Below are 22122 nucleotides of genomic sequence, written 5' to 3' on the forward strand. Positions count from 1 at the left end.
CCTAGATTTGTTGTGGGATAAGATTCAAAACTGAAACCACTGCACCTCTACCGTCTGGACACTCTGGACTTCGCTGGACTTTGTTTGGGCCTGACTTAGTCTCCCTTCCAGTCTGCTGCATCGTCTGTGCCTGTGCATCATACATCAACCTTCCAAGGCCTGTGAAGCATCAAGGAGACTGAAGTAATCTCCCTTGGATTGAAGGAGCCACTCCCCTACACTCGTGTGCACCCCACTACTGCTGACTGGTCTACTAATCCAGAGCTCCTGCGGACTTCAAAGGGTTCAACAACATAAGTGGTGGTTATCTATGTCTTCTGAGGCCTGAGCTGCATTCTCTCACCAAGTCCCAGGTCAGAATCCCTTATGGGGGCTGAATTAACCAAACTCCTGTGAAACCGCATACTTTTGCACATGCAAATGCTTGTTGGCAACTATGTGACAAATGCATTGGGCTCCAAGGCGCCCCAACCTCCGGAAACTTCTTCCACCAAGATCATCAGCCACATCACCTCGTGGGCACCGAGGCCTGCTTCTTTTGGTGAGCTGCTCAAGGTCCTCTTGTGATCCCTGTTCCTCCAGCCTGTGGGTCCAATTGAGGGTCCTCTTTGTTTTCCTTGGGCTCCCTTGAGGACAGGTGGCTCTACACACCGCACAGCCCCTCCTGTGTGCTTGTGCCTTCCCCCTCCCGATTGCTGCCACTGCCGCGAGTTCGGCTCTGCCCCCTTCTGCTGACCGGTTCGTGTAATTGTCACTGTTGTTTTTATTGTGTAATTCTGCAATTCTGTACTTATTTTCTTCTGTTTTCACTTATTTTGCTGCTCTGCCCCTGTGTGCCTTTAGCCACTCTCCTCCCCCTCGTTTCGTCTGTCCATTCCCATTCCCGCATGCGGCCCGCCCTTTTTTCCTTCTGTACCCTGATGCCCAATCACCGCCCAGCTCCCGCCTCCCAGCTGCTCCTCCCTCCCTCCCACCTCGCCTTAAATGGCAGCCGCTGCGTGGCCGCGCCGCTGGCGCGCAAGAGGCAAGCCCGTCTGTGCCTGTCTGCACCTGGACCGCGCCCAGCACCAGAAGCCCTAGCCCCCACAAATGCCACGACGCCAGACTCTGATACGACGCCAGCACCCTCCACGCACTCAACACCGGCCGAAACCACAGCTGCTTCTAGGACCCCCCGAAACGTACCCATGGACCCTTCTCCTGCTGTACCTGTAGCTTCACCTGCGACAGAGCTTCCAAACCACCAAAGACAGGACCCAACCACCTTCGCTGCATACTCCTAAACACCCGCTCCGCACGCAAACATGTCGTCGAGCTCTGGGACCTGCTCGACACCTTCGCCCCAGACGTCGCCATTCTAACCGAAACCTGGTGGAACGACCCCTCGGCCCTCGACATCGCCATAGCCATCCTGGACGCACCAATGGGATTGGAGGAGGAATTGCGATCGTCCACAAGTCCACCCTCAAAGTCTCCACACACTCAGACGACACCCTCAGCACCGCGGAACACCTACACTTCCGGATCCACACCGACCCCAACACCACTCTTAGAGGAACACTCATCTACAGACCCCCAGACCCTGGCCACAGTTCAGCGACTCCATCGACGACCTCATCAGCACCCACACACTCGCCTCCACAGACTACATCTTTCTCGGGGACCTGAACTTCCACCTCGAGAACAACAACAACGCCAACTCTGCCGCCCTGATTGACAACCTCGCCAACCTCGGCTTCAGGCAGCTCGTCACCGCTCCCACCCACGCCGCCGGCCACACGCTTGCCCCATCTTCTCCACAAGCTCCCACGTCTCCTTCGACCCCACCACCGAACCCCACTGAACCGATCACCGCTGCATCCACTTAACATACAAGAAGCCCACCACGCCCACCGCACCCAACAACTGCCCAGACGCTGCTGGAGCAAAGTCACCGAGGATCAGCTTAACACCACCCTCGCCCGGAACACCCCTACCGACCCAGGCGCCGCTGCCCGCAACCTCAGACAGTGGATCAACGACTGCGCCAAAACCCTCACCCCGCTCAAGAAACCATCCAACAGCCGCAGCAGCAAGAAAGCCACCTGGGTCACCGAAGAACTCCAGACCTTCAAACGTACCTGCCGGAAACTGGAGAAGAAATGGCTCCACAAACAAACACAAGACAGCCACGCAGCCCACAAAGACGCCACCCGCAGACACCACCAACTCGTCAGACTTTCCAAGAGATCCTCCTACAAAGCCCGCCTGGACAACAACGCACACGACAGCAAAGAGCTCATTAGCATCGTGAGGGAATTCTCCAACCCCGGCGCCAACGACATCCCGCCCTCACAAGAACTCTGCGACTCGCTGGCCACTTTCTTCCACCGCAAGATCGCCGAGATACACGACAGCTTCAACACAATGACTAACCCGACAACGCCAGTCCCCTCTCCACCTGCATCAACCGCCTGACCTCCTGGACCAACGTCAACGATGACGAAACCCGCAAGATCATGAACTCCATCCACTCAGGATCACCGTCAGACCCCTGCCCTCACCACATATACAACAAAGCCGACACAGCCATCGCACCCCAACTTCGAAAAGTGATCATCATCTCTTTTGATACAGCCACATTCCCGGAAAGCTGGAAGCATGCTGAGATCAACCCACTTCTCAAGAATCCGAAGGCGAACCCCAAGGACCTCAAGAATTTCCAGCCCATCTCCCTGCTCCCATTCCCGGCGAAGGTCATCGAGAAAATCGTCAACACGTAACTACCTTGAGGACAACAACATCCTGGACCCGTCCCAGTCCGGATTCCGAAGAAACCACAGCACTGAGACAGCCCTCATCGCCGCCATAAACGACATAAGGGCCCAACTGGACAACGGCAAAACATCGGCCCTCATCCTCCTGGACCTGTCAGCTGCCTTCCACACGATCTGTCACGACACGACTCCAAGAAGCCGGCACCAAGAAGCTGGACTGGACCAGGTCCTTCCTCTTCGGCAGAACCCAGAGCGTTTGTCTCCCCCTTCCGCTCCTCAGCCACCAACATCATCTGCGGCATACCCCAGGGATCCTCCCTCAGCCCGACGCTGTTCAACTTTTACATGGCCCCCCTCGCTCAAGTCGCCCACCAGCATGACCGCAACATCATCTCCTACGCCGACGACACCTAGCTCATCCTCTCCCTCACAAAGGACCCACACGCGGCCAAAACCAACCTCCATGAGGGAATGATGGCCGCGGCCGAATGGATGAGGAACAGCCGACTGAAGCTGAACTCAGACAAGACGGAGATCCTCTTCCTTGGGTCCACCCCCTCAGCCTGGGACTGCTCCTGGTAGCCGACCACGCTAGGAACAGCACCGACGCCCACCGACCACGCATGCAACCTCGGATTCATCCTCGACTCCTCCCTTTCCATGTCGAAGCAGGTCAACGCCGTCTCCTCCTCCTGCTACAAAACCCTCCACACACTTTGCAGGATCTACAAGTGGGTCTGCACCCAAACAAGACAGACGGTGACACAGGCCCTCATCAGCAGCAGACTGGACTACGGCAAGGCACTCTATGCAGGAATCCCGGCCAAACATATCCGACGACTGCAACGCATCTCTCCAACCTTCTGTCTTCCACTGCGTTTCTTCAGGGTCCACTGGTAAGGGTCCCTAATCTTTAAAATTCCAACAGCGACTTGCACATAGACTTGTACGGAGCCCGTGGTCGTGTTCACAAACTGCATATGCTCTCTGTGGGTCCCTAACTACTTACCTTGGGTAGTTCTGTGGGTCCCCAGAAATTCTACGTCCTCTCAACAGTGTTCTGACTCGAGTCGTGGTTCTTAATCCACTTTCTTGGTTTATGTTTTGGACACACCCTGGGGCCCACTGTGGATTAGTGCTATTTACTGTGATTTCCTTGATAAAGTATTGTGTGATTTGTGTCTCTCTCCGTGTAGGAGATACTGTAACGTACCAGATAGTGTTATATAATAAATACATATTTTTATAAATACTTTGGGGGTGATTATGATAGTGGGTTTACCGCCATCGTGCAGCCATTCTCCGCCCGCCAGATAAGGATGGCGGGCAGAGTGCTGGCAGCCAGAAAGCTCGTCCGCATCTGGTCCGACGCAGGCAATCGTTACAATTGCCTGTCGGACCTGGCCAGCATACCTGGAATGGTGGCGAGCAGGCACCGCCCGCCACATTAGCATGCTGCATTCTGCCAGCCTTTAAATTATGTTTCCTCCGCCATTCAAAGGTTGGCAGAGATTGACTTTGGGGGCCTGTTGTGTGCCCCCCTCGTGCAGGGGCAATGCAATTGTGCACTTGCGGGGCACAATTCCCTGCACCAGGTGGCAGGCACCGCGTGGTGCCTGCCATGTATTTCAGGGAAATGCACAACATGCATTTTTGCTTTGCAGCAGGTGCTGCAGCCAACAGCACCTGATGCAATGGTAAACATGCACAATGCCACAGCCACAATGGCGGTCGCATTATAATTGCATGAGCAGGACTGCCGCCATATGGCCAGGCGGTCCCGATTACTGTGACGATGGCGGACGGACTCAAGTTCGTCCGCCATCATAATCACCCCCTTTGTGTGGTTCCTTTTCATTTAATCTATGCTATAAGATTGCATTCTTGTCAAACAAGCTGCTTTACACTCCTTCAAAACTAAGCCTGAAGGTTGCTCTCCACAGCTTCCACTTGGATAGCTTTCTAAGAATGTCTGAGACCTCTTAAATCACCGTAAGGTTTGTTTGGACTGGTGCAAGTTGCCCACTTACATTAGTGGACATCACATACCAGGCCAGCTTCTCACATCCTGTACACACCCCAACCTTGGTAGCACTATCTGCTATATGGGCTTCTCCTATCAACTTTACCACAATGACACACACATCTTTACATTCCCACCCTTACCCTCTACCTCCAATCACGCATCTCTGACTGTCTCCTTGATTTCCAACATTAGCTGGCCTTTATAACTCTCATGTTGAACTGATTCAAAACTGAGGTTGTTTACACTTATTTACCTCCTACTCTGCTCCCACCTATTTCGCCCCAATTTCCTCCAGACAGATTGATCACCTAGTCCTTGGTCAGAAATGAGAGGGTTCACTTAAACCCTTCTATGAATATGGAGACATGTGTCACGGCCACAGCAGCATACTGCCAAGAACTAACTATAAGAAAATGCAGCTGTGACTTCTGTTCTATGCACCAGTATTGAGAAAATTAGATTTCTTCGACAGCCTTCGCATAGACATATCTCAACTGTCCTTCTCCCAATTTGACAAGTTTTAACTTTGCTACCAGAATATTATTCACCAGTCACACACCTACCAATTTCTTTCATCATGAAGTAGGGAGGCTCATAGCTAAAACACGACCCCTAACAAATTGTTGGTAATAATATACAAAGTGTTCCATTGTACCTCTCCAGATTCCGTGCCAACGCACTGACACACTACACACCCACCATGAATTTAGGATTGCGTGTCTTAACTTGAATGAGTTGTTACACCCACCATACACAAAGTAGCATAGAGAAACTTGAGCCCGCCCTACCCCTGCAATGTACATAGAGCCCCCCCAACCCCCGACCCAGTCAACAGCTCTCAGGCTAGTAGCCCGCCACCCGTGCACAGTGGGCCCTCTGGTGCTCGGGGCCCACACACCGTGGGGGCTGCAGGGGCTAATGTTACACTGTTGCTTAAACAGCATTCACATCCTGATCTCTCTCTTCCATCATTGGAAGCCACTGCCCCCTATGACCCGACCCTGCATCCCACACCATGGCTTCAGGACTACCCTGAAATGCCATCTCATGAAACTGGTACAAAACAGCAATCAATGTTGTACAATGTGCCAAACTGGAAACAGGTCTACCATGTGTAATTGTCTTGTTATTTTCTCGTTGCTGGAGTTTTGCTGTCTCTTCATCACAAAAAGCGCTTATAAATGTAGCTTGGGTGCAATTCAAGTTCCTCTATAAACTCTTACCTAAGATAGATATGCATTTTCCCCTCACTTTCACCACTTTAAAGTTTAAACTATCTCAGAAAAGTGTTAAATACGTATGCCTTCGCTGACTGGCCTTTCACAGATTCCAAATGAAAAAGATAGTCCGCTTTGCTACACGTAGGAGCTGTAGTTTTGAGAAACATTCAATTTGGGGATTGGGCGGGAAAGGTAATAATACATTGTCTGTCTTGTAGTCGTGTGCAGGCAATGAACTGCACACACATGCTGATCAGGCAGCGAGCGGGCTCTCCGAATCTTCCATTTGCAGCGTTGGGTAGTTTTACCAAGATATAATAATTAGAAAATCTGATTTAGAAACAATAATGTTCCAGAAAGTCTTGACTGTCATTAAATGAACATTCGTGTGAAGAATGCAGCAGCAGACGGCCCATCAGAAATCCCCACAGTGGAGCTTCCGAGTGAGAGCTGCGTTTGGCATCTCCTTGGAACTTTTGGCTTGAAATAGTTTTCCTGATATTTGAAACTTATTGGGAGCCTTTATGTTAAACTGACAACTTGTGATGCACAGTAACTTTGTGTGCAGTTCTTGTAATGTGGGGCGCTAAGTTGCTTTGTAGCTAGGTTTGTACTTGATAAGTACTCGAGGGGTCTATTACGGAAAGTGCCACAATGCCCCGGTGGTGCCAGGGGCGAGTGTGCCCACTTTTAGCCAGTACCTGCAAAGCTCAGAAATCACATTGCACAGTGTTTCATTATCATTATCTTCCGACGATTGGTAAAGAGAAATGCTATGTAAATCGCATTGCAAATTGCAAACTACTTCACTTAGGGCAGTCATAATCCTTGCATTTTCCTTGCACAATCTGCTGCTTTGGCAGCTATGCGGGCAGAGATGTGTTAGATGCCACCTTGAGGTTTGTATGAATCGAATATGGTTAACAGACTAATAAACCACACACCACTGTGAAGAGGACATGTAAACCACACAGCACAAATGAAAAACCGCTCCATAGCAATAAGATGGCTGCTAAAGCCAGTGTCAAACACCATCTGTTAATCCCTCAAGCAGCCTGCAAATAACATGAATTGAATAATGTAGGATGGCATATAGACTCTGGATGACAGATGTTTACTGTGGCTTCTCAATTTCCTACAAGTGCCTCATTTTGTGTTAAATGTTTAGCACCTAAAAATACTATTATTAGGTAGTGGTATTAAAACCGAAGTGCTACCCTAACAACCAGTCAATGAAGTGACCAAAGTAAACGTTTTTAATTTCTGCACTCTCGCAGAGTTTTTGGCATTTCAAAACGTTGTTAGCCACTCCAGGAGAGTATGCAAAGTATGCAAATCTGGATTTTTAAATGTATTCCGTATACTTGACTTGTTGTGTGTCTGAACAGACATGTGAATATCCAGAGACCAGGACATATAGATATATTTTAGATCCAATTGCTCTTTTCAGTGGGCTCTTGAGTTGTTGGGTAGAGGGTACAAAGAGCAGCTTGAAACAACTTGGGCATTAAGACACTCCAGACGATTCAGAACTCAGCTGCCAGACTCATCCTTGACCTCCCCAAATGTACCCACATAACCCACCGGCCTCAATAACCTCACCGGGCTCCCCAGATGCCAATTCAAGATGATGACACTCATCTACAAGGCCTTCCATGATCAACGACCAGCATGCATCAACCACCACCTGAACTTCCACTAGCCCTCAAGGCACTTGCGCTCCAATTCCTTCGCTCTCACACACACTCCCTGAATCCGCTGTAGTTACAGTGGAGGACTTTCCTTCTCCTACCTCGCAGCCTTCCTATCATCTCTGAACATCTGCCTCTCTCCCTTAATTCAGAAAGGGACTTATGACCTTGCTTTTCGAATGAGCCCAGCAAGTATCTAGTGCCTCGATACCCCCGCGTTTGAGTAGACTTTTTTTATAAATCCGAGTTGATTGATTGATGGATTAACAATTTGGCAGATGTGGGGCATCAGCCAAAAAGTGCAGGATGTCTCATCCCCCCTATTTAGAGTGCACAGACATCAATAGACCGTTAATAGAGTAGCTAGGACGGCCAGACTTTTATCATATGTTCCACATCTGCCATACTCTTTGGACCAAATTTGCTTTCATAGTTTTCATAGTAAGTAAGAACTGATATCATCACTATCAATAAACATTTACTATAGGTATGGTAGCTTGAATGTGTTTGCCAGTGACAATAAAACAAACATAAGCACAATTGTTAAATTAAAATCATGATTAGTATCATTGATTTTCCCATCCTCAACTACAATTACATTTTCTTGAGCTCTTACTACTCTAACAATAACTTAGACTGCAAACAGTGAAAAACCTTATAATGAAATATGAATAAAATAATAAAGCCAATGCTGAAGGGCTCTGCCATTTTAAGCATTTTGTTTTAGGAATATCTAGCGGATGCAAAAATATGGACCATATTATTTCAGAAATTAAATGTGACAGATATTGGGATAAGTATATCTAATCTTTTTTTCTCTTTAAACTAATTTGCATTAGTTCTTAACCAACATGCTGTCAAACTAACCTTCGCCAAATTGAATATACTTTTCTGCAGAAAAAGCTTTATATCAGATTGTATATAAAACAAGCATTTGCAATGCAATCGGTCTCACCTTTGGGACCTTATATGTATTTAGCTATGCAGCAAATTAGCCTAGGGGCTAAAACATCTACTGTTGTTTAACATGGAGGGAAAGTAAGCACCGAACTGCATGACATGCCAGGTATGGGAACACATGGAGAGAAATATTGCCTTTCAGTGGGATATGGTATAGTCCAAAGCTCTGTTTTTAATATAAAATCAGGGATTTCGTTGGTCATATCACTGAAAATACAAGATTTGAAAATAAAATTATTGTCTAGTGGTGCTCATGGAAGACAATTTCTATGGACTGGAATCTAGAGAATGCAAAAGTGATTCTGGTATTTTACTGACCTCTGCTGGTCGTTTTTTATCAAGACAGTTAAATAGAGGCAGTTGCCAAAAAAATAAAAAATAAAAGTACCTCAGCAGAAAGCAATTCTGATATTTTACTGACCTCTACTGGTCGTTTTCTATCAAGACAGTTAAATGGAGGCAGTTGAACAAGCAGAAAGTAATCCTGGTCATTTTACTGACCTCTACTGGTTGTTTTCTATCAAGACAGCTAAATAGAGGCAGTTGAACAGAAACAAAGTCCCTAAGCAGAAGCAGACATGCCCTAGGGCTGATCTCCAGGGCCCACAAAGTATATACACATATAAGTATATACTAAAGTATATACATCAGGTCTAGTATGCTCGACCTAAACATATTCTAAATGCAACACCCTGGTAATATCCGATAATATCGATTTTTCTAGTTTTCAAAGTATAAAAAGTCACATTTTATTAAAGATGCTGTTGACAAAAAATACAATTGCTCTTATTTCTATTTATCTCCTTATCTGAATTATACTGAGGGGTAATAGCTCTAGAACATGAAAAACATTGATACATGAGGTAATTCAAAACTCTGCCTCGTTAGCTGTGTCTTCACACTGATAACTCCAAACCATGTGAAAGGTATTGGTAAACTTCCACCAAACCGCCAACACCAAAGGTCATCAAACAAATGTCATCACTCAAGATAGTTCATTTGTATTACTCCTTAAGACTTCTCTACAATTCAAACCTAAAAAAAACAATTTCACTGGTCTGAAAAGAATAATAAACATCAAATCCAAAATCATCACACACTGCTATAAACATAATTACATAGGTTATAATCACACTTTTAGAAGACATTCGCAAAACAAGAATTAAACCCAATCCTGCACACCACACTCTTTGATGCTTGTTATGTAGCATTAAAGTAAAAACTTGCATATGTGGAAGGATTTACCAATCTGTCACATTTTAGATGGCATGGCACTACGTACAGAGTGTTCTCCATTTTGAGAGACATCCACTTCTGCAGCTCTCATAACACATTTAACCCACCTGTTTAATGGGGAAAGTCATCTTATGGTTTTCTGCACCATCACGAGAAACATTTTTGAGAGACGCTATTTTATGACCCAGGTGCTGCTTGGTGCAACCAGGATTACCATCATATTTAAGAAAGCTGTATTCTAGATGTTGCAAAGTGTGACAAGAATATTTGTGCGTTTGCTCTGTCGCAATGTGTTGTATTCTTTTTTATTCTGCTGTGCTTTTGTACTGCATTATTGCATTGTGATGGTATTGTGTTGTTCTGGGGCTGTGATGTGTTCTGTTTTTATTTTGTGTTTTGCTGTGCCCTGTTATGGTTTAATTGTGGTGTTATGTTGCTTGGTGTATGTTATAATGTCATATTCATGCTAAAAAGGGACCCTGTGCAATGATCAAGCTAGGCCATGAGGTTTCTTAATCTCGTCTCCAAGATGCTGAAAGAGCACAGCACCTCATCTGTGGTGTTCCTCTCATTTGATCTGCAACCAGAGGGACCCTTTTAGCAGATCTTCAACATCGTTCTGGTGGAAACTCAGCCCGGCTTCAGCCTGACCTTGAGAGGGCACTGCCAAATTAACACATCAAGCACTTTATCCCCAGACTTATGAGTGCCACCATATGAACGCACAAAACACTAGACTTGTTATTCCCAGTCTGGCCTTTTAAGATCCAGGACCTAATCCTCCATTGAGAAAAGAACGAGGTCCTTAAATTAGCATTGTTTGTCCAGATAAGTGAATGAATGACTCATTTCCTAATATAGTACATATATGTGACATTATGCTGGTGATTGAGATAAAGTTGTCCTGGACAGGTCCCAGTATTCAACACTTTTATTGGGCTTTTATTCTTTTATTAATTTTCTGATCATGTACATTGAAAATGTTTTAATTATTCTAACAATGAAAAATTACTACTCACTATTGTGACATAGTCTTTTGTTTACTTTGGGCATGTCAACAAATGCTGCTAAGTTTCCAGCCAAAAGCAGCATTTGCTTTTAAAGTGTGCATGGGTGGGCCGCTGAAAATCAGGGAGCATTCATGTAAAGTCATCTCATACAAGTCCTATTCCATGTACGGTAATAAAAGTTGATAACGTGTTAAAACCAGTACTGTCTAAGGGCACCCTTATAAAGATTTGGCATCTGACTGGTTAAGTCTAGATCACCCAAGAAAAACAGGCAGACTGAGGTTCTGTAATTCTCGAGTCTGACTCCATTTTGTTCTGTGCCACCATTTTGTGTTGCCCTCACGTAGGCCTGTGAAGTTGGCCTGGCGAATAAAGTGGCCTGGCCTTCTTAGTTCATGTATACATTAACTAAGGTTTTTTTTGACTCTGAAATGAACTGTAAGAAACTGACCTCTTCACCTGAAACTGACCTCGCAAAGCCAATTTCCCTGGTCGATCTTTGTCTGAGATTGCCAATCTATATTCAGGACATCGTTAACTTTTAGTTTCCTTGCACATGCCTTATCTTGTTCATCATCTGTTACTGTTTCTTTTTATGTTTCTTCATTACATGGGTTATGCTTTCAATTATAGGTTTGTCTGGCTTTTGGAGGTTGAATTTGGGACATTCTTAATGATTAACTTTTGGGTTGGGATACTGTACATGTAATCATGCCATGCCCTGCAGTGCCATCTAAATCACATTAACCTTTGTGAACTATGTAATTATAATGTTTTGCCCATATCCTGCTAAAAACCCAAAGGCTACTCACCTGCTGACCCTCCAGATTTTCCATTTGTTTAGGAATGTAATTGGTACAACTCCCTTACATGCCTGGGGCAGGATAAAGAGTATATAAGATGTGAAGTAAGACCATTCTAGAAGACTGCCTCATTCAGTTGCTAAGGCTTCTGTGTGACGTGGTCTCACTCATTTGAGTTTAATAAAGATGTTATTTTATATTTGAGCTTCTGTGTCAACTTCTTTGTATTAGTGGAACCCCTGAGAAGTGGATTTTTGATTTCTACAAGGCGCAGGCTTTGAACTAGCCATATGCCGACTTGAAGAGGTGGGTTTAAATTAAAGGCTTTCATTTCAATGCCAGCTTTGAACTACATCACAGACCAAAAAACTTACAAAGCCTACATGTCTGGCTTCTAACTCAAAATACGTCAGACCAATTGACTTTCCCAGTATTTGTTTATACTTTTTCAGTCCTTCTAAGTGTTCAGGAAAGTATGCTGTCCCGATGCATTTCAATCTAAATGTATTCTATGTATACACATAATAAACAAATATTTCACGAGCACATCTTGAATGCTGACAATCACAACTCTGTCAGCCAGTAATGTTGCACTGCATGCATTTCAATATTTCCGGAATGCATTCCAAATTTGACGTGTTGGACAAACAAATGACGACACTGGGTGTTTGCAGCTGGGGTGCACATGTGTCAACAATGACTCGCATTTTGTGCATGGAAACTTTATTAATTAGTTGATATCCTGACATTGTACCATATATGTTTTAACCTAGCCGTGAACAAGTCGCATGTTCTAATGTGTACCTGAAGCGACGAAACAAGTGTTGGCTTGGCTTGGAAAACATGGACCCCGAACCTCGGGATGTCTGATTAAATAAGAAGAAAAGAACTGATACGATCCGTCAATGTTGTTGTGTTTTACTTCTGTCTGAATAAGATTGTAATGAATTATCTCGTGTGCTAGGGTACTCGAATTGTGTACTGTTCTGTTGGTTTTCCAATCCGAGGTTTAGGGAGGCAATTGGTTCTCCTCTACCCTTTAGCACTGTAAAAAAATAGTGCCAGTTACATGAATAGCCAGTAGTGGATATCCCCTTAGCGCCTGCAAACCTATCAAATATACCACCAATATCTGTTTCCTTAAAATCATTCACAGGATCGTAAACTTAAATCTGGATGTTAAGAAGGTGGGGTGAACCCTGTGCAGCACAATAAGTGATGAACAGAATTTTAAAGGGATTTACGCCGAAAAAACTAGACAATGGTCTGTCTCAGATTAGGAGGTGCATTGATCTTGAGGGGATTTGGATTATAGAGTGTGTGACCTAGTTCTGAACCACGGTCATTGTACAGTAAACCCTTCAAAATATCAGCATACAAAGGATTACAGCAGTCCAATATGCACCAACAATTGTCCCAGAAAGTGTAGCGCCTCTATGGCAAAAATGAACCATTCCTCCATAACAGCGTCATGTAGTAGCTTAAACGTACAGCTGAACTGAGGCTTCATAGTCAGAAAGAGTCAAAGAAGTCATGAAGAGCTGAATGATGTTGCACTCATCAAATTTCAGGTAAGGATAGCAGGCATTTCATTCAACAAGCTGCCATTCCTAGGCGAACAGTAATATCTTTCTCTTAACATCATTTTGATGAAGCAAAGTTACTTTCATCCAGTGTCTAACTTGTAGGTAAATAGATTAAAGTAATGTCAGATATAATATTACCTGACAGCTTTTGAAGCGCAGTCTGGGGCGGAGAAGCATTGCATGAAATGGCTACACATAGACATTGAACACATCTTGGTGTGGGGGAACAAATTCCACGTGTCCACCATCCAACCTGGATGCAGTCAACCTATGGCCACAAAACTACTCTTCCTTCCAAGAATGAAGACAATATTTTTCAACCTCGACACCGATTTTATGTAATTTAAATATACCTGGTAATCCAGAGTGTGAAAGCAGTGAGGCAAATCAATTTGTATGTTTATGGTAGCTCATTTATCCAAGATCTCCATCAAATTATTTTGCAGCTCTTCTAGGGCCAGCTCTGTTCTTTCCTCAACACCGAAGCCCAATTGTAAATCAGGCAAATGCATTGTTAGATCCAGATGGCCATTAAACTGCAATACCACCATTCCTTCCAAGATTGCAACTGGGAAAGCGACAGCCTTTTCCGGCTAATAAAAAAACAATCTAGCAGATTTCAGTGATGCCTGCTTCAGCAGAAGGAGAATATAGGCTTTGTTGAGGACAAAGGGGACTGCACAGTCCTAAACAATGTATTTACTAAGTAAATGAAGGGAGGAGTCAATAGTGGGAAGCGTCCTTGATAACATTTATTTTAAGCACAATTTGTATTGTTTTTCATAAAAAAACAGAAGAATGGGTTTTACAATGGTGTGACATTCACTACATGCCTATCAGATATGATGGTGAAGACAAAACGACAAAAAGATCTGCAGCCACCGTGATGCAACACCTGTCCATTCTCCTGCATGCCCCAAGTCCCAATCTTCTCCTGTCACCAGGTAATGCAAATAATGCCAATGCATGTATGGGGTCCACTTCACCTTGGTCATAGGGGGACTGGCGTACCAGGATCCTACCACCCGCAATGAATAAAGACTTAAACTTCCAGGCCGTCAAGGAAGCTGGTGTGTATTGTCCATCGCCTACATTCAGGTGCATTAGCCATCTATAGGGACCTTCTGAGTGCATGGACCCTTCAAGAAGAAAGATCTTCAATGTTGGAGCTTGATCTTCAATGTTCATGGCCCGGCGGAGTCAGTACTATACATTCAGCAGGAGCCAATGTGCGGAGATCCCTCATCCAGACCCTTCAAGAAGGAAGATCTTCAATGTTGGAGCTTGATCTTCAATGTTCATGGCCCCTCGTTCATGGCCCCTCCATACCTTTGGCGGATTCAGTACTATACATTCAGCAGGAGCCCATGTGCGGAGGCCCCTCATCCAGTCAGCAATCCTGAACCAGCTGTGGATCTCAACATCATGGCATTTCTCTCTTTTGCAAAAAGAAATACAAAATAAAAGAATCTCCCTTCTTTGCCATGTAAGAGGGCCCCACAAGCACGCCTTGGGTCGGAGAAGGTTCATGTGACTGGTTAGGATGCAACATCTACTTGAATCCAAAAGGGCAGTGAACTTTGGCACATCCAGCACAGTTTTCTCAGATCCACGCCTACATCTTATTCCTGAGGGTATCATATATATTTTACTGAGTTGGTAAGATGTTTATACATGCAGTGACTTTAATTAAATTGAATTATTTTAAACCGTTCATTGAGGGTCACCACTGCAGGATGATGCATTCCTATGCCCCAGTTCTCATTCCTGATATCAGTCTTGCCTTCCAACCACTTGCAGTAGTTATTGGCTAGAGAAGGGCTTGGTACTGTAAACATTACCCAATTTGACAAGGTGGTTCATCCTCTCATCAGAGCCCAGCATTTTTAATGCCAGCATTACTCCATGAGTGCCAGGTGGTAATGTTAGACAAATTCAAGGTAAGTCACAGTCATCAAAGATGAGAAACCATCTATAACACTGAGGCTGAACCTGAAAAGGGATCGAAGGCAAGTAGGCCAAGGTTGCATTGGCTTTTTGAGGCTGCTCTTCTAACAATGATGTGCTCTCATCATCCATCTTGGGGTGCGGGTGACGACACTGGAGTGTGTTGTCCAGTATCACTGCATATACAGTTACAGGCCACGTATTGTTCACAAAGAACATCTAGGCGGTGGAACCGCCATCAGACAATGGCCTCACTAAATCTGCAACTGTGCCGCTAAATATTACAATTTCATATTGGGTGCAGTTGGACTGCCTTTTTCTAGAAGAATCCGGAGTTTATCCACAGACTCCCTTCAAGTCAAAATAGGCTCATTCAGGTCTAATTCTGTCAACACCACCTGTGGGGTACCTCAAGACTCAACACGCTGTTCAAAGTTTACAAAGCCCTGCCTTTCCAAGATCCCAAACAGCCAAAAAGTAGCTACCATTTGTCTGCAGACAACACCCAGATCCGCTGTAAGCAAGAAAATACACCTGGAAATCCTTTGACTGTGTCACACGGCCTAGCGCAAGTTCAGCACTGGATGCTGAAAAAATGCCTCTGCTTAAATGGTTAGAAAACAGAGATTGTGCTCATGGGCCTTCTTAATCCAACTCTGTTGTCTCCATCCTGGCCTAATTCACCAGGAATTTCCACATACGTGGTAGAAAAATTCCCATCTCTCAGAGTGCTTTTCAACAGCACAAAATGTATGCATTATCTTAGTTAACACATTGTGAACTGAATCACTGCTTGAAGCCAGGGTCACTGCGTTTTTGTGATCACAGTGTTTCCGCATAAATATTGGTTTGTCACATAATCCATTATTTGCTGCATAATCTGCAGATTTTAACCAAAACAAGTGTCTAGCTCAAATGGACCAAAAGTTACTAAAAACGAGATGACACATGCTGGACTCTTCGCAAAGGTTGACTGAACACATTTCTATTGCTTATCTTGTATTTGGGAGTTAAGCTGGTTCCTCCGACTTGAACCCTTTGCTCAAACAGTGGTAACGTGTTAAAATGACAAAATAATGATGTTACACAATAATAAAATGTGTCACATAACACCAGCCTTTTCTTGCCGCATACTTTAGTCTACACCTAGCCACAGAGGTTGGCTCCTGCTTAATCCTCATATTTGTGTTAAATAAAGAAATACAGGCAGAAAGAGATAATGTGATTCGACTGGGATCGCACAATTTAGTTAAGAGGGCACGCTGGGATGCAAACCCAGCACCTCTATTCAAGGAGTCTGCCATTGGCCGCCGTATCAGCCACGGGGATCTCAGTTTGCTCCATTCTACGACCCGCTTGGCAGAAAAAATGCAGCCCTCGCTGTATAATGTCTTGTTCTGCCCGCTGGCCTCAGCATTCTGCAGGCTTTGGATCCTCGAGCTGCCGCATTTCATAAGAGCAGCTCAACCAGGCCTTGGTGGTCAAGAACGCACAACATTACAGTACAAAACCACAGCAGGTCAGAATACTCGAAATGTGCTTTATATGTAGCTCTATAGCACTCCTTTTCCGTTTTTAGGCGCTGTAAATAACAGGTGTTATTATTAACAGGTGTAGTGCCACTCAATTTACCGACAGCGGAAGCATGGACGGCAGAGTAATTCGGGTTCAAACTCGAGGATTGCCGTTCAGTGCACTAGCAGCAGCAAGTATCCAATCCCCTCAGTTATCTTGCCAGGGCCAGTCTGAACAAATACATCATCACTGTGAGCACAAGTGGAGGTGTCTAGAAGGCTAGGCTGGTGCCCAGTAGGGTGTCTTGTAAAGACCAACAGCCCCGAGAGCCTAATACAATATTTTTACAAAGAGCAATCCCTGGCGGAAATGTTGCAGCATTGTTGAGATTGAGATGAAAAAGCTACTAAAACGAAGAGAATACACTAAAGCTACTGACGATATCATCTTTTTATTTTTGTATTATATTTTAGATGAGGATGATATTGAAACTCAAATGAACACAAAAGTCGAGGTCAATGTACATTTCATTACAAAATGTATACCAATGATAAATTGATCAATGCACAGTATACAATACCAGACTAGTTAAAGAGAGGAAAGTGAATAGACAATATGCACAACTTACAACCAACACCCCACGCCACAAGCCTGCTTGACCAATCTTGAGCATCCAAATACGCCTGTGTCTTGGCATTTAAAGCTGTGCATCTCTAAACAATGCGTTTGAGGTGATTTCGGTGGCTATTCCTAGGCAACTGAAGCTAAACCTCAGCATATAAGGCCACGTGTGGGGCATTCCTCAGGTGCTGGTGACGTAAGTCCGGAATGTCTCCTTCTTCTGAGGTCGATGACGTCTTGGAGGAAACTCTGGGGCATTTTGTCAAGGAGGTTTATCTCTGCTTTTTTGGCTTTAAAAGCCAAGAAAGCGGAGATAAAATTATCTCCCTATTACCTAGCTGTCGCTAACACAAGTTAGCGACAGCTAGTAGGAGATAGCGACCATCTTGGGCCCCGCTTTGCATGTCAGGGATATTTATCGCTAATGACATGCAAAGTGGGCGTGCCAAGATGTTAGCGACTGGAAACAGTCGCTAACATCGCTATCTCCTATTATTAACTTTTGGAGATATTCGCGCTAAGCGCGAATATCTCCAAAAGCTAACACCTGCCCCAAAGCAGTTCTTAGCCATGTTATCCAATGGTAGGTGGATAACATGGCTAAGAGCATTAGCTCGGTAATGCATGAATATCGCTGACTTTACAGCGATATTCATGCATTTCGGCCGATTTTTATCGCTTAGGAGATAAGCCTTGATAATAGCAAGGCTCCTAAGCGATAAAAATCGCCGCAGCTCGGCGATAAAAATATCGCCGCTAAACCAACATAGCGATAATTATCGCTAGTTGTTGGTAATATGCCCCTCTATCATTTGTAGAATGCATGTGTTGGTAAAGAAACTTTCCTTCATGATTTAAAAAAAAACAAAAAACAATACCATTTTGAAATGCACAATCTTCTGTCTTTGCTAAATTGTGCATCGGAGCTCTGCCTTCTAAGTGAGCAAAGTATGTATTTAAGTAAAGTCACTAACAATGTGCCTTCGGCTTCTATAGTCCCTAGGTCCTTAACTTATGCACACACTGATATAAACGGTAAGAAGAGGTAGCCACTGACCTACCACTCTTCTGTAAATCATCCCCGGGCGCCTGTGAGCGGAGTAAGAAAAGACAGAACAAAGGAGACTGTATGGAAACTGGTTGAAAGTAGATAAAGTGGAGGTAGGGTGAGAAACCTGGTTGTAGAAAATCAAATGGGGGAAACTAGAGGGGGAATACAGCAAGAATAGTGAATAAACAGAGAGGGAAAGGGGCATGGATTAAAAAAGCAACGGCTGCAAGTATTACTCGGTACAAGACTTCCGGGGAAAAAGAGAAGGGAGCAAGGAAAAGGCCAGAGAGAAAGGGGTTAAGGAAGATTGAAGTAATGACAAGACCGATAGAAGGGCAACAATAGTAAGAAAGAGGGAGCAGAATAAAGGAGGGATGAGAGGCAAATCATGGAAATGTTACAGTTAAACATCATGAGAGGAGGGATTGAGAGAAAGGGTGAGCAGACAGAAGAAACAACCATTTACAATGCAACGGTTTCGCCTTTGACAAAGTTAGAGCTATTGGCATTGTAAATGACAAATTGTTTATTTATGTGTTGGTTTTGAAAACAGATAAATAAATGGCATTGTCATTTACAATGTCAATAGCTTAATCTTAAGCAAATGCGAGACCTATTGCATTGGCACCCACACACACACACAGCCACAGGCACACAGAGCCACACACACACACAGAGCCCCCCCCCCCACACACACACAGTCCCCTGCCGACTCCTCTCAGCCTGCTCGTCTCGTGATGGGAGCTATCCTGTTTCAGTGTTTACTTGCACGCCCAGAATACTGTCTGCACCGTGTTACACTTCTCCCTATCTTGCACCCATCTACTTCTGAACACTACTGTTAGAGCGCCAACGTCCTGTTTTCCTACAAACCCTTCGCAGGCCCGCCGCCCAAAAAGGATTTAACTGTCCCTAAGGCAGGCCCCCGGCAGCGCGTTAAAACACTGTTTCCCCCAGGTGCAGGTTTCAGTTACCTTTTAAATGCAGAGGCGCTTAGCAGTTCGTACTATGCTCCGGTGGGGCAGGTCTCTCCTCAGCCGCATTCCCTGGCTTCCGGTATGGCTCTGCCCTTGATCACGAGTGTGGGGAGTCCCGGTAGCTAGGGGACGCCTTGCGCTGCCGTCTCTGTGACGCAGCTCAGCCGGGACGAGCCTTCCGGGTGATAGGGGGAATCCGCGATGCTGGAACCAATCCCAGCGTGGCTTTTCTACGTAGGCCGGGACAGGGAGAGCAACCATGACGAAGCTCCCGGGCTGGCAGCAGTGATTTTTTTCTAGGCACAGCTCTTTGCTTTTGTTCTGTAATGGGCCGGCGGCGGTGATCTCAGCCCCTTTTCTTTTGTGACTGCATTGGGTAGTGCACGGGCACGAGCTCCCGAGCACCACGTCAATTGCTCAGGAGGCGCGACAGACCTCACACGGAGGGGGGCGGGAACTGGCACACGCTGTTCAAGACGACAGGCCGCCATCTTCGGACAAATGATCAAAACAAACCTTCCAAAAAAAAAAAAAACACCGCCCACCGCCGCAATGATGTTCGCAAAGGGGCGGAGAGCGAAAAAATCGCCGGAACGCCCACAAATCTGCTCGGGGAATGAGTGACGCACCTCTGTTCCAATGGCTAGCCTCCATTTATGGAGCTAGCCAATGGAACAGAGAGGCGGGACAAAGCCCCAGACTGCTTCTCAAAAGTTTTCACCTGCGCGAACGCTGCTGCGCAGCGGACGCCAGGCGAAACCTAATATTTAGGGGGAAAAGCAGCTGCAAAAAATGGGAGTATATGAAAAAAAATGTGTTGCAAAATGCACTATTTTCTTAGTTAAAAAAAAAAGTAGGAGCAAACCCCTCAAACCCACTTTGTAGTGGTAAGATCTCTATCACTCTCTGCCGTGTGTGGGCTAGTACGACAAAAATGGACTGTGCTGCTTTTTGTTCTCAGCCAGGCACTGTCTATGTCAGATACATGTCTAAAGAATAGTTAAGAAAATGGTCTGACCCCCGGTCCATATTAACTGGGAAATTATATATAATGTTCTAACGGAAGATAAAACTGAGCGACGGTTAATCCGATACTAGAACTCTAATATGCTTGCAAATTTGCTGAGTCACTCACTTTACTATGGTTTGCCGTCTCTGACTGAAACCACATTTTCGACAAGACACCTTTTGCTTCTCTAGTTGTGGTTAAACAAATGCTACTTTTAGATGGCTCTATTGCTGGCTGACTTCCATCGTGCTTGAGCGGATGAGGGCTATAGTTTTTTTTTAACCTTGCTTTAAAATGGTCTTTCAGTGACAGCCTAATTCACATGTGCTTCCAGGGTACTTCTGTAAACCATCCTGTTGCTTTCTCTTGCTTTCATTAGTTCAGTTATTTTGAAATTGTGGCGGATGGCTGCTGTGCATTGCCAGGTACCTGCAATGCCAGGTACCAGGTGAACTGGATCTGTGTCCAGACTGGGGTTTAAAGATTTATGTGGCACTTTCCTGGAGGGCCAGAGCTGGAGTTTCCTCCCTCTGCTGCCATGGGAGCCTTAGCTTGCCATGCTGATGTGGTAGTGGGGTGGGGCTCTTGGGCTGAGCGCCTGGAAACACGTTTAATTTGTGGAGGTCAACTTCAAAAGGGAGGCGTGATGGGGTGCTGGGCTGCGTTGACCGTTTCACTGCGGGGGCAGTGGATGATTGGAGATGACTTCCTCCTGCTTCTCCTTCAACTGCAGTTGGACAAACTTTGTGAAAGTTGCCTGTGACTCTTAGCAGTGAATCACCTGGCTCCCGAGTCAAAGAAGAACTCAGTTAGCTTCAAGAATTAATATGACTTGAAGGATGCATTGGTCATTGACATGTGAATGCACCTTGTGGCCATGGGTTCCCCCCAGGACTACTTCTTTCTAAAGGTCGCTTGAACGTCAATAACCTTGGGGCTCTCCCATGGTGTGGCTCAGGGGGGTCTGCTTCCTTTGTCCTTTCAAGGTCAGACCCTTAATTGCCCATCGCAGGCCACCAGGTCCAACTGCAGAGGTATGCCACCAGGGGACCTTGCCTTCCTTGGCGGGGGGATGGATGCCCGGTCTGCCCCAGCCCTGAAAGACCCAGGGTGCCTGGCTGTGTGCTGCATGTGACTGTATGTGGTATCCCATGGCTGCCTGCGTTCACATCTTTGGGTGCCCACTTCTTTGGCTGGGGCTGGGAAGGTCTCCTGCCTGCCTGCAGGAGCTGGTTTCCATGCGGGCCTCATAGGCTTTTGTCCGTCATGACCCCCATGTGGGAGAGAGGGTCCCCCTGTGGGAAAGAGGGTCCCTTCTCTGGCACCCATGGAAGTGGCCTGGGTATACAGGGGTGGGGAAGGGGGAATGGGGTTCCTGCTCGCGGCATGATGTTAAAATGGGGAAGACTGTGCTCGGTGCAAGCCTGACCGTGTCACCCTGCTGGGTGGGGAACCAGTGGCGAGTGCCACAGGGGGCTGTAGCAATGCTGATTACCCACCTGACCTGTTTTGAAACACAGACCAAGGAGTCTAACACCTGCATGAGTCAGAGGGTCGATTGAAACCCTTTGGCTCAATGAAGGTGAGGGCCAACTGAGGTGGGATTCAGCTATGGCCTCGTTCAAATGAATCACTGGCCAGTCTTCCCCACTATGTCAGGGAGGTGGAGCATAAAGGTGTGTGATAGGACCGAGAGATGGTGAACTATTCCTGG

General features: G+C 45.7%; 1 pseudogene; it reads left to right on the plus strand.

Moving 5' to 3' along the window:
* Positions 1-21169: 21169 nt before the first annotated feature.
* LOC147751126 (5.8S ribosomal RNA) lies at positions 21170-21322 on the plus strand (annotated as a pseudogene).
* The last annotated feature ends 800 nt before the right edge of the window (positions 21323-22122 follow it).

This window comes from Lissotriton vulgaris, chromosome 1_1, assembly GCF_964263255.1.
Source record: "Lissotriton vulgaris chromosome 1_1, aLisVul1.2, whole genome shotgun sequence".
Lineage (NCBI taxonomy): Eukaryota > Metazoa > Chordata > Amphibia > Caudata > Salamandridae > Lissotriton > Lissotriton vulgaris.